The sequence below is a fragment of the Moschus berezovskii genome, chromosome 8, assembly GCF_049115385.1.
Source record: "Moschus berezovskii isolate FMDL1 chromosome 8, NW_MosBer_1.0, whole genome shotgun sequence".
NCBI classification, from domain to species: Eukaryota; Metazoa; Chordata; class Mammalia; order Artiodactyla; family Moschidae; genus Moschus; species Moschus berezovskii.
Genome location: NC_142467.1, coordinates 53927104 through 53941869, shown reverse-complemented (window position 1 = coordinate 53941869; position 14766 = coordinate 53927104).

Genomic DNA, 14766 nt, shown 5'->3' with positions numbered 1-14766 from the left:
CGACTCTGTGTGACCCCATAGACAGCAGCCCACCAGGCTCCCCCATCCCTGGGATTCTCCAGGCAAGAACGCTGGAGTGGGTTGCCATTTCCTTCTCTAATATCACATATAAATCAATCTTGAATTTGTATTTAGTTCCCAGGTGGTTCAGTGGTAAAGAATCTGCTAGCCAATGCAGGAGATGCAAGAGATGTGGGTTTGATCTCTGGGTGGGGAAGATCTCCTGGAGAATGGAGTGGCAACCCACTCCAGTATTCTTGCCTGGAAAATCCCATGGACAGAGGAGCCTGGCGGTCTACAGTCCATAGGGTCACAGAATGGGACAGGACTTAGCAACTGAGCACACACACATGCTATATTAAATTAATGTTCTTTGAAAATGCATAATCGTGTCGTATTCTCACCCATGGAGGCCCCAGCTTATCTTTCTCCACTAATTAGATGCTATTCTGTATGTTCTTAAAACAATGGGTATATACCATCCACCAAAACTCCACATTTCTAGAGACTCTCTTCTCATCCCTTGACATCTTCAGCAACCAATCAGGTCAGTCTTCCCATAATGTCACTCTACAGAGATGCTTCAGTCTCTGGCCAGCAGGAACAGTGTTCTAGTTAGGGGATGGCCTCTGGAGCTAGGTTGACTGGGTTTGAATACCAGCTCTATGATTTCCTGGTAGTATGACTCAGGGAAATTTCTTAACCTCATGTCCCATTTTTTCTCGTGGAAGTTGGAGTTGTTTGGAGCATGATGCTTTAAAAATGATGACTGGTACAGGCTCAATAAATTTTAGCCAATTTATGCATTGTCCAATATATCAAAAACGTGAAACTTACATGGTCCAATAGATGGGGTTTTGGTAGCACTGAAACCTAATATAGGTAGCATTTAACTCACACAGGTGTACTTTCTTTCAATTCTCTTTTCATCTTTCAAGGACAAAGTCTTGATTAGTTTCTAGTATGTCCATTATTACCTCTTCTACATTCACTAACAGAAATGGTATGAATAAAGTTAAAGAAAACCCAATCCAGTCCATTAGCACACTTCTGCAGTCCCGCCACAATTTGCTACATGGTCTCCATGATCGATTATATAACCTCTTAAATGAAGAGCTTATTCATACCTATCCAAAGTAGCCTGGATTTGTGGTTTTCTCTAGCAGAAAGGGCTCAAGAGAGTGAATATTGATCTCGAAGCACCTTTCTGAGGCTGATTCCCAGGTTAACAGGTCTTGCTGAATTTTCCTAGTTTGCACCTAGACACATCTTTACCAACATATTAAATTAGCCTTTTTTATTTCCCTCCAAGCTCAGCTCCCTCTCTTCTCTCCCCTGGTTTTGTAAATGGTGCCACAATTTTGGTGGATAAGTTTCATATTTTAGCTTATCAGGAGTGGTTTCCTGGAAGGTAAGATCCTGAAACCTAAGAAGAGTAGAACGGAGGTCAATTACTATTTTCTGCCCTGGGTACAGAGTGAGCAGAGTTGATCAACTCTTCAGTTACAATGAAACTGGACATTTAGTCCTTTTTCTTTGACTTTATTCATTCCTCCATTACATCTCCTTGGTCTTACATGTATTCATTTTCCCACCAATTCAATTTCTACTCCCCCTGAAGATGCAACAAAAGCCCTATCTTTCTTTTTCTAAATATTTTGTTTCATAGCTGTTTTAAGTTTATAGCAACCCTTAGAGAAAGGTACAGAGATTTCCTGTATACCTTCTGTCCCCAAATGTGCATAACCTCCCCCCTTATTAATGTCACTTACCAGAATGGTATAATTTTCACCAAGATGAACCTATGTTGACATAATAATCACTTGAAGTCCATAGTTTACTTTAGGGTTCACTCTTGGTATTGTATGTTCTATGGGTTTGGACAAATGTATAATGCCATGTATCCGTCTTTATATCATACAGAGTAGTTTTATTGCCTTAAAAATCCACTGTGCTCTCACACACCCTGTCTCCCCTGCAACCACTATTGTTTTTTATTGTCTCGATAATTTTGCCTTTTTTTTTTTTCAGAGCGCTGCCTTTGTTGTATGTAGTTAGAATTATACAGTATGATTTTCTTTTATTTTTAATTTATTTGACTGTGCTGGGTCTTGGTTGTGGAACATTGGATATTTAGTTGTGGTGTGACAAGTGGGATCTAGTTCCCTGACCAGGAATCAAGCCCAGGTGCCCTGCATTGGAAGTCTTAACCACTGGACCACTAGAGAAGTCCCTATAGTTTGATTTTCAAAGACGTAGCCTTTTCAGGTTGACTTCTTTCACTTACTAATATGCATGTAAGATTTCTCCACATCTTTCTATGGCCTGGTAACTCATTCTTTTTAGTGCCAAATAATATTTCATTGTCCGGATAAACAGCAGTTTATCCATTCATCTATTGCAGGATATCTTGGTTGCTTTCAAGTGTTGGCAGTCAAGTGAAGTGGCTATAAACATCCATGTGGATTTTGTATGGATACAAGTTTCCAGCTCCTTTGGGTAAATACCAAGGTGCACGATTACTGGGTCATAGTTATGTAAGGAGCTGTCTTCCTGGGAAGCTCTTCCAAAGTGGCTGTGGCATTCCGCATCCCCTCTGACGGTGCTCCTGTCTCTCCACAGCCTCTTCAGCACCTGGTGTTGACAGCATTCTGGATTTTGGCCAACCTGATAGGTGTGTGGTGAATCCTATTTTCTTGACCCAGATAATGAGTCTTACTCATTTTGGTTTCCCACACAGTGTTGAGTCCATAATAATTGCTAAATAAATATTTGCTGAATGAATGGAAGACTCTGCCTTCTTTTATGTAGGTTGTTGCACTGAACAGCCTACATATTTTTCTTGACTATTTACAAACTTGTCTTCAGAACTAAATCGGGCACTATGGAGGGCAGGAATTAACCAGCCCCTACTCTCACTTGTGTAATATTCATTGCCTTGTTCACAAACATTCAATCTGAGAATTTTGTCCTTCAGGTTGTTGGCACGCCACGTCTAGAGAATATACTTCCCAGCCTATTAATGATGATGTTCAGGGACCTTTGAATTTCCGAGGGAGGGCTGAGGATAAAGGCAAGTTGGATGACTGCCTGACAAAATACCCTCCTCTCCATCCACCCCCATCCATTCTTCATCTTGATACCATCTCACATCCTTTGGGTCTCAACTTGTTGGCCACATTTCCTCAGAGAAGCCTTCAGTGGGTTTTTTTTCTTTTCTTCAGTATTTATTTGTTTATTTGATTTGGCTGTGCTGGGTTTTAGTTGCCGCGTACAGGATCTTTAGTTGCAATATATGGGAGGATGTTTTATTTTCAGCATATGGACTCTTAGTTGAGGATCTAGTTCTCTGACCAGGGATTGAACCTGGGCCCCCTGCACTGGGATCTGGGAGGCTTAGCCATTGGACCACCAGAGAAGTCCTGAGAAACTTGCAATTTTTACCTGGAGAGAGTATCCCTCTGATAATCCTGGCAACTTTTACTACTTTGTGTTTCTTTGTACAATCACTAGCTTAGCCTGGGAAATCCCCGAGGTCCCTGACTGCCACTCTTTCTGCCCTGCTGCCCCAGACACAGCATGGTTCCTGGCAGACAGTAGGCCTTGTGCTGAGATTGTTCAGATGAAGGAATGACTACCTAGTATAGTAACTTCTAACTGAATTTTTATTGATTACCATCATTTAGCCTTATCACTCTCACAACTTGGATTACAGCTTTATGTTAGGATGAGTGAAAGATTTGGTGGAGAGTGAACTTACACCCAATGCTAGATTTTCTTTTAACTTCACTAAAATTTACCCAATACTAAATAGGTTTCTCTCTTTTCCTTTTATTAAAAAAAATTTTTTTTAATATGGTTGACTTACAATGTTACAATATTGTGTTAGTTTCAGGTGTACAGCCAAGTGATTCACTTATACATATTCTTTTCTTTTTAATTTTAAAAAACCCTTCTGAGCCTTTCAAGGCCTCAACTTTATCATGTACATACCATCATATAACCTGGTTGTGAGAAAAGACAAAGCTATACAGGGTCAGTTTAGGACTGCCAGAGGCGATTCAGACCACACATATTTAAGAGAACAGTTCTCTTCCTCCACAATATCAGAATGACTTCAGGACCACAGCTTCCAAGGTGGTGTTTCACTTTTAATTTTAGCTCTAAGCCACTGACTAATAGGACTTGAATTTGTGCTGAGAACTCAGACCATAAAAAAAAAATATCCCCGTCGTAGACAGCAGAGGAATGCAAAGAATTAATTGCCATGTCAGGCTTCATTTTCTGCATAGTTACACTGGGCTAATCTTTAGACTTTACCCATGTTTTTGAGGCAAACAGTGCATAAACATGCCCCTGTCCTTTTTTAAATGACAAGGTTGTCGGAGCCTGCTCGTGAACCCCAGGAGGACCTCAGATCCCTCTTCTCCTACATATGGGAATTGAGGCAAGTCATTAAAATGGAAAACCCTCCTGTGTGGAGCTAAGAAGCCTGTGTGTGGTGTGGTAAAACCTGAAAAATGCAAGGGAGGCCCTGGCATCCCAGGGTTGGTTTAGCTGCAGAGCAGACGATGGTCCCTGGGTGAGACGGTGACCAGTCTGACAGTGATATCAAGGGTAGTTCACGAGTAGACTTGATGTTCTCAGGAGTCAGAGGCACTGGCCTCTATGTTGAATTGTCTATAGTTCCACCCTCTCCCCATGATTCTCATCATGAATTCATCCAAAATGAGTCTATTTCTGTCATCTGCATGGATCCCCCAGCAGCCAGAGTGGTAGTCGCTGAAAATAATGCTAATTACAGCAATAATAATAGCTGCCATTTAATGGCCATCTGCTTGGTTCCAGTAAGTTGCTAAGGGCTCTCTGTGTGTTTTCTCATTTATTCTCCACAACCATCCTGTTGTCGTAGGCATTTCTCCCCGGGGGTGGGGTGGGAGGGGAAGTCACTCTTGTGCATGTCTTCATGGGACTCTCCTTGTGGGAGGCGGGTCCAGACAGGGCCCCAGCTCCACGGATGCCTCATGTTCCCTCTCCCTGCCTCCAGCAGACAGGCCAGCCCTCAGGTACTCCTGCTGGATTCTTTGAATGTGAGTCTGAGCCGAGAGTTATGAGGGCAGAGATGGGATGGGAGTCTGTCCTGCCATGGCAGCGTTCTAGACGAGGTACTGCCCAGTGGTCAGAGATCTTGGGGGTCCTACAGCTCCTGCATGGTGCCCATCTTGACTTCTGTGAATTCCAACACACACACTTTAAAAAAAAATTGGCTGCTTTGGGTTTTCATTGTGAACTCCAGAGCATGTGGGTTTAGTTGTTGCAGCACGTGGGTTTAGTTGCCTGCAGCATGTGGGATCTTAGTACCCCGATCAGGGATCAACTTCTCATCTCTTATATTGGAAGGTGAATTCTTTACCACTGGACAACCAGGAAAGTCCCCAGTACACTCTTCCTGCTTTCAACCAAGTACCCTGTCACGTCTCTGAATTCAGTGCTGTTATTCTCCCTATATTACAGGAGAGGAGACTGAAACTCATATAAGGTAAATAATTTGACCAAGGTCTTGGGTGTATGGCAGGGCTGGAACTCCATCCCACAGACATCAGATACCAGAATCGTTCTTTCCATTGGCCGATTAAAAGGACCCTTACCTCTGCTTGCCTGCTCTGTTAGATGGGGTTGCAGCTTCTGAGAAAAAGAATGAAATGGCCTTTTCCTCAGAAAAGACACATGACTAGGTGTTTTCTCCCTTTAACACAAGAAGAGCAGCCTTGATTTTCTTTACCCAGTTGATCTATTCGATTCCTTCTCCCCTTTTTGTTCATCACTCTCCCCTCTTTTAATGCACCAAAGGATTGCAAACCCATGGGTGATTTTAAATTAAACACTATTTTTTTTAATCTCTTGAAATCGAAAGCTCCAATTAAAAGGGGTAAAAAAGCCCCACAAATGCATAAAACTTTATCACTTGAGCCCCAAGACAGGAAGCAGCGATAAAACAGTGACATGCTAGAAACAAATTACATGCATTTATCAGTAAATGGGGCTGTGTGTGCTAATGGGCTTCAGCTTGGGAATAGGAGGCCTGGCTGCATCAGGCTGGTTAAAAGCGGGATTCATTACCGGGAGCCAGTGAAGGATAGACTTGCAGTGGTGAGTGCCTGCCTTGGGTCCCACTAGAGCAGTGGGGCATGTGCATTTCCCTTTGGAATTCTGCAGAGCTATGGGTGTGAAGGGCTGGGACTGAGTGGAGACTTCCAGGAAAACAGCACCCTGCTGATCCAGCCAAGGCAGGGGAACCTCAGACCAGCACTTGTCAAGCTCCTGGGATGTGCCAATTACTGTACTCAGAGCTTTATTTACATATTTATTTATATCATTTAATCCTCAAGGTAACTTTTGGATACAGGCAGTAATAACTCCATTTAATAGGGGGAAAAATGGGAATGCAGAGGGACAATTGCTGAAGATCACTGGGGAGGAATAGTAGGATTTGAACCCAGGGTTTATGCCAGAGCTCTATCTATGACCTTGGCAGTTGCTTTATCTCACAGGACCTATTTCTGAGTTCGAGGATGGACTTTGATGTTGGGCAGACCTGGTTTCAGGTCTCTTTCTCTAACTACCTGGATAACATCTGATAAATAACCTCTTTGAGTGTCTTTTTCTCTACTGGTTATGCAGAGTTTTAGTTAGTTGTCAAAAGACATAATAAGATCACACCAATATGACATAGTGTAGGACATGTTGACAGTAGATGGATGTTGATGTTGCTCTTTTTTTAAAAGAAAAACTTATTTTGCCTCTGAAGGCTATGTATCCTTTGTATTTATTTCCCTCTAGGCTTCCTTTTCCTGGCGCTAGCCCTCATGTTAATGCTGAGAGGCTAGGTGCCGCCAGAAATGCAAGTGAGAATGGAACTATCTCTTCCTCCTCCTCCTCCTCCTCTTCTTCTTCAAGGGGGCATCAGTGTTGTACTTTAAAAAAAAAAATGTCTGAACTCTTTCTCTTCTCATATGTAAGCTTGGTGGAGGCAAATTAAAACAGAATTGAGATTTTAGGGAGACCAGCATTTAAGACTACGCACTAGAACTGCTTTGCAATGTTTTTCCTTTTCCAGTGAAGTTTGAAAAAAATCAAGATAATGTATTGAGTTATTTAAAAAGCTAAATTTATTCTGTCTTAAAGGATTAAAAGATTCCTGAGACTGTGTCCTTCCTACCATTTGTTGTCTTTCTTTTATAAATTATGGTAAAGTTGGGGAATCATTCTTCCTTTTTTTAAGGCAAAAAGTCAAAAACCCCAACCCCTCAAAACATGTGGGTCTCCATTTTGAGGATAGGTAGGAAAATTTTATGAAATTTGAAGGTCTAAAAGAGAAGAGAGGGCTCTGTACTTTTTAGGTCATATATGTCTTTTTATACAAAATTTTGAGTGGGCTTCTCTGGTGGTTCAGCAGTAAAGAATTGGCCTGTGATGCAGGAGATGTCGGTTCAATCCCTGGATCGGGAAGATCCTCTGGAGGAGGGCATGGCAACCCACTCTAGTATTCTTGCCTAGACAGTCCCATGGACAGAGGAGGCTGGAGGGCTACAGTCCATGGAATCACAGAGAGTCGGACACAACTGAAGCAACTTAGCGTGCTTGCATACAAAATTTTGAGTAGGAAATCTTATCTTATATATATTTATGAATTATGTATATTACTGATTAAACATAGGTTAAATATTAGTACAGTATAAGAAAGACCTGGCAACCCACTCCAATGTTCTTGCCTGGAGAATCCCAGGGACAGAGGAGCCTGGTGGGCTGCCGTCTATGGGGTCGCACAGAGTTGGACACAACTGAAGAGACTTAGCAGCAGCAGCAGCAAGTGCTTATTTTTTTTATTAAAACAATATTTCCATACTTCAATGTACCAATTTGCATTTTAGAGGCCATTGGTTTGGTTTAGAAAATAAAGAACCTCCAATGTTAGAACGAAGAGTCTGAGGAAACATCTCTTCAGGGCTACCTACCCTGGCTTCTATGGATGGTCTTCAGATCATTTTTATCCCCCTGGGATCCTATGCAAAAATGGTATATTTGTAGTCATTTTTCCAGAGTTTTGGTTCATTGCTTGAGTCAGATTCTCAAAGATTAATTTCTAAAGACAAATCCAGTAATCAGTTCCAGCTGCTCCACAAGATGCAAAAGAGAGCAAATTAACAGGGTGAAGGCAGTCAATTTAGTTCTGAGATGGGATTTGCCTTTACTGAGCTGCTACTTGTTGCTTTTAGGATTGCACAGGTTTCAATATCATTTTTGGGTATTATGTATTCACAAACAAAACTGTGTAACACATTTTCTCAGTTGTAGATTTTTTACCTTTTTAATGCTAACAATACTTAATGAATAGCTTATCTAGAGTCATGCACAGTTCTTAAATGTGTAACTTGATGAGTTTTGACAATATATACACATGTGTAGCCTTCACCCAGATTAAGATATGGTAGTTTTCCACCACTTTGAATCTTCTCTTGTTCCCTGTTGCAGGCAACCCTTCCTTCTCACCAGAGGCAATCACTATTAGAATTTCTACCACTGGAGATTATTTGGGCTGGTTTTGAATTTCTTATAGATGAGATTTGGTGTTCATTTCTTTTTTTGGTGACTGATTTCTTTCATTCAGCATAATGTTTTTGACCTTCATCTAAGTTGTTGTTTGTAGTAGTCCACCCTAACTGCTGAGAAATATTTGATGGTATGGATATACCTCAGTTCATCATCCTCCTGATAAGGAATATTTAGATCATTTTCATTTTGTTATTTAGTCACTAAGTTGTATCCGACTCTTTTTGCAACACCATGGACTGTAGCCCGCTATGTTCCTCTGTCTATGGGATTTCCCAAGCAAGTATACTGAAGTACGTTGCAATTTCCTTCTCTAGGAGCTCTTCTGACTGAACCCACATCTCTTGCATTGCAGGTAGATTCTTTACACCTGAGCTACCAGAATGCTATGGACATGTAGATGCATTGCTGCTGCTGCTGCTGCTAAGTCACTTCAGTTGTGTCCGACTCTGTGTGACCCCATAGATGGAAGCCCACCAGGCTTCCCCATCCCTGGGATTCTCCAGGCAAGAACACTGGAGTGGGTTGCCATTTCCTTTTCCAATGTGTGAAAGTGAAAAGTGAAAGTGAAGTCGCTCAGTCATGTCCGACCCTTAGCGACCCCACGGACTGCAGCCTACCAGGCTCCTCCATCCATGGGATTTTCTAGGCAATAGTACTGGAGTGGCTTGCCATTGCCTTCTCCGGTAGATGCATTACTGTGGACATATGCACTTACTTTTCTAGGAATATAGGAGTGAAACTTACGGGTCATACTGTAGGAAACTACCAAACTGTTTTCAAAAGTGATTGTACCATTTTACATTTGTATCAGAAGTATGTGACGATTCCAACTGCTCTGTATTCTTGCCCACACCTAGTATTGTCTTTTAAAATTACCTAGATGTCCATCTGCAGACAAATGGATAAGAAAGCTGTGGTACATGTACACAATGGAGTATTACTCAGCCATTAAAAAGAATGCATTTGAATCAGTTCTAATGAGGTGGATGAAACTGGAGCCTATTATACAGAGTGAAGTAAGCCAGAAAGAAAAACACCAATACAGTATACTAACACATATATATGGAATTTAGAAAGATGCAAATGATAACCCTGTATACGAGACAGCACTAGAGACACAGATGTATAGAACAGTCTTTGGGACTCTGTGGGAGAGGGTGAGGGTGGGACGATTTGGGAGAATGGCATTGAAACATGTATGTTGTCATATGTGAAACGAATCACCAGTTTAGGGTCGATGCATGTTACAGGATGCTCGGGGCTGGTGTGCGGGGATGACCCAGAGGGAGGATAAGGGGAGGAGGGAGGTGGGAGGGGGGTTCAGGAGGGGGAACTCATGTACACCCGGGGTGGATTCATATCAATGTATGGCAAAACCAACCAATATAATATTGTAAAATAATTAGCCTCCAATAAAAAAAATAAAAAAAATAAAGTTAAGTTTGAGACTCCATAAAAGTCTCAGCAAAAAAAAAAAAAAAAGGGGGTCTATGGTTAGAGGCACCAGAGATCAAATTGCCAACATCCGCTGGATTATGGAGAAAGCAAGAGAGTTCCAGAAAAACATCTATTTCTGCTTCATTGACTATGCCAAGGCTTTTGACTGTGTGGATCACAATAAACTGTGGAAAATTCTGAAAGAGATGGGAATCCCAGACCACCTGACCTGCCTCTTGAGAAACCTGTATGCAGGTCAGGAAGCAACAGTTAGAACTGGACATGGAACAACAGACTGGTCCCAAATAGGAAAAGGAGTATGTCAAGGTTGTATATTGTCACCCTGCTTATTTAACTTATATGCAGAGTACATCATGAGGAACGCTGGGCTGGAAGAAGCACAAGCTGGAATCAAGATTGCCAGGAGAAATATCATTCACCTCAGATATGCAGATGACACCACCCTTATGGCAGAAAGTGAAGAGGAACTCAAAGGCCTCTTGATGAAAGTGAAAGAGGAGAGTGAAAAGGTTGGCTTGAAGCTCAACATTCAGAAAACGAAGATCATGGCATCTGGTCCCATCACTACTTGGGAAATAGATGGGGAAACAGTGGAAACAGTGTCATACTTTATTTTTTTGGGCTCCAAAATCACTGCGGATGCTGATTGCAGCCATGAAATTAAAAGACGCTTACTCCTTGGAAGGAAAGTTATGACCAGCCTAGATAGCATATTAAAAAGCAGAGACATTACTTTGCCAACAAAGGTCCATCTAGTCAAGACTATGGTTTTTCCCGTGGTCATGTATGGATGTGAGAGTTGGATTGTGAAGAAAGCTGATCACTGAAGAATTGATGCTTTTGAACTGTGGTGCTGGAGAAGACTCTTGAGAGTCCCTTGGACTGCGAGGAGATCCAACCATTCCATTCTAGAGGAGATCAATCCTGGGTGTTCATTGGAAGGACTTATGCTAAAGCTGAAACTCCAATACTTTGGCCACCTCATGCGACAAGTTGACTCACTGGAAAAGACTCTGATGCTGGGAGTGATTGGGGGTAGGAGGAGGTGGGGACGACAGAGAATGAGGTGGCTGGATGGCATCACCGACTCGGTGGACGTGAGTTTGAGTGAACTCCGGGAGTTGGTGATGGACAGGGAGGCCTGGCGTGCTGTGGTTCATGGGGTTGCTAAGAGTCGGACACGACTGAGCGACTGAACTGAACTGAACTGATGGTTATATAAATAATCAGGTCAAGTTTATTGAGAACAGATCTATTTTTTTAAACAAGTCTTAATTTGGTTATATTTGGTAAAAATGAGGGTGATTTTAGGGAGAAAAGGATGTTTCAATAAATGTTAAATCCCAGTTTGTTAATGGCGGTCTACCAATGGAGGTAGTAAGACTCATTTCTTCGATAGTTCCTTGCTGTTATGTGATATTAATGTAAAATTTAATTGAATTCTTAAAGAACACCCTAAGTTTGTTTCTGAAGCTTATCTCAGTGATCTATCTTTGGATGAAGATCAGATGCCTTGTAACCTGCAACCAGGACTTAAAAAAAAAAAAGGACATAATTTAAAGGACTGTCTCCAACCTGGATGGAAGGACTTTTTTCAGAAGAAACTACACTACACCAGGATGAGAAGACGACGACATCAGAGGTAGACAGCTTGCCCAAGATGCTGGACCTGATTTGTATGATCATTTATAATGTTTTCTTGACTTCTTAGCCCTCTGCATATAAATCAAATGCTTTTCTACCATAGGCCTGATCCTATGCTAGTTTTAGAAATTAATCCAATTGTCGGGTTTGTAGACATGTAAAAGCTCATTCGGCTTATGCAAAAACTATGTTAGACTTCTGCCATCCTAATGTCCTTAAACCATGGCAACAGTCTGCTTCTAAATTGGAAAATTAAAAACAATAGCTGGAAATCAGAGTCAGGGCTATGGGAAATCCAAGATGGCTGTTTGGCTTTTCCCAGCTCCCTGACAAACCTTATTTTTTATTTGATGGGTTAAAGCCTCCCTGGCTACAGGGCCTCCATAATGAAAAATCACGGAATATTAACTTTTGTAAATTGTTAAATTAAGTTTCTAGTTTTGTTAATGTCTAGTGTTTACTAAGACTCACTGCTGAGACAATTCCTTGTTATGTGATACTGCTAAAAGATTCAATTAAGTTATTAAAAAGGACACTCTAGGTTAGTTTCTAAGGCTTATCTCAGTAACCAATCTTCAGATAAAGGTCGGATGCTCCATAATGTACAACCAGGAGATTAACACCAGACTATAATCATTTAACGAACGAAGTCAGGTGACTTGGGGTGTACCAGGCTTTATCTAATGAAAGTTCTTGACTTATAATTCTTATTTTACTAATAACTGCTAGCTATAGCTAAGTTATTTTCTATGTCACTTGTTTCACTGAGCCTGTGATATAATGCTGAACTGACAGTTCCATATGAGATCAATAATTGTAATAATGTGACTCTGGGTATGGGAAAAAGTAACAAGAGGAAATATTTTCCTGGACCAGGAGGCTAGTAAGACAGTGGTCCAGAGACTTTTGCTACTTGCAAGGCCTGGTCCAATTTTAGCACACTGAGTGTCCCATCACTTCCCTAGACCTGGGAATGAGCCTTCCCAGCACTGCAGGACACACTGGCCATGAAATGGTGTCACATGGACCCTGCTGACTGGAAGTTGGTCCTTGCCAGCTGCCTCCACAAAGATTACATCATGACCATTGCAAGCTGCTGACCTTCAACACCCCCTGAAAGAAGTTCAGGGTGAAAATCAGGAATGAGGCACTCTGTGCTCTGAAAAAAAAACAAACAACTGGCAGAACAGGCCTTCAGATAGTTAGATCTTTTCAGAAAAATGTTTTATGAGTTCCAATTCTTGCATCTTCTCATACCTAGAAAAACACTGACGTCATTAATGGTGAAATCTGCTTTGGCTATTAAAAAAAAATTTTTTTTTTTTTTTACAATTAAAAGTCAAAATAGAGTAGCTATGGTTCAGACATCCTGGGAAATAACTATTTCCCAGATATCCTGAAAAATGATATTATGGGTGTGATTTCAGATTAGACGCTGTGACCTAATGTAGAACTTAATGCTCCTGTAATGCACTTTTGCTTCTGTACTTTGCTTGCTGCTCGTAAAACCAAAGTTACTCCATTTTAAGATAAGGTTGTTTTTAAAACCCTCAAGAAAGTGGGAATTGAAGGGACATACCTCAACATAATAAAAGCTATATATGACAAACCCACAGCAAACATTATCCTCAATGGTGAAAAACTGAAAGCATTTCCCCTAAAGTCAGGAACAAGACAAGGGTGCCCACTCTCACCACTACTATTCAACATAGTTCTGGAAGTTTTGGCCACAGCAATCAGAGCAGAAAAAGACATAAAAGGAATACAAATTGGAAAAGAAGAAGTAAAGCTTTCACTGTTCGCTGATGATATGATCCTCTACACAGAAAACCCTAAAGACTCTACCAGAAAACTACTAGAGCTAATCAATGATTACAGTAAAGTTGCAGGATATAAAATCAACACACAGAAATCCCTTGCATTCCTATACACTAATAATGAGAAAATAGAAAGAGAAATTAAGGAAACTATTCCATTCACTGCTGCAATGAAAACAATTAAATACTTAGGAATATATCTACCTAAGGAAACAAAAGACTTGTACATAGAAAACTATAAAACACTAGTGAAAGTAATCAAAGAGGACACGAATAGATGGAGAAATATACCGTGTTCGTGGATTGGAAGAATAAATATTGTAAAAATGAGTATACTACCCAAAGTAATTTATACATTCAATGCAATCCCTATCAAGCTACCAACAATATTTTTCACAGAACTAGAACAAATAATCTCACAATTTGTATGGAAATACAAAAAACCTCGAATAGCCAAAGCAATCTTGAGGAAGAAGAATGGAACTGGGGGAATTAACCTGCCGGACTTCAGGCTCTATTACAAAGCCACAGTCATCAAGACAGTATGGTACTGGCATAAAGACAGAAATATAGATCAATGGAACAAAATAGAAAGCCCAGAGATAAACCCACGCTCCTATGGACACCTTATCTTCGACAAAGGAGGCAAGAATATAAAATGGAGAAAAGACAGTCTCTTTAACAAGTGGTGCTGGGAAAACTGGTCAGCCACTTGTAAAAGAATGAAACTAGAACACTTCCTAACACCATACACCAAAATAAACTCAAAATGGATTAAAGATCTAAATGTAAGACCAGAAACTATAAAACTCCTAGAGGAGAACGTAGGCAAAACACTCTCCGACATAAATCACAGCAGGATCCTCCAAGACCCACCTCCCAGAATATTGGAAATAAAAGCAAAAATAAACAAATGGGACCTAATTAAAATCAAAAGCTTCTGCACAGCAAAGGAAACTCTAAGCAAGGTGAGAAGACAGCCTTCAGAATGGGAGAAAATAATAGCAAATGAAGCAACTGATAAAGGATTAATCTCCAAATTATACAAGCAGCTCCTGCAGCTCAATTCCAGAAAACTAAGTGACCCAATCAAAAAATGGGCCAAAGAACTAAACAGACATTTCTCCAAAGAAGACATAAAGATGGCTAATAAACACATGAAAAAATGCTCAACATCCCTCATCATCAGAGAAATGCAAATCAAAACCACAATGAGATACCATTTCACGCCAGT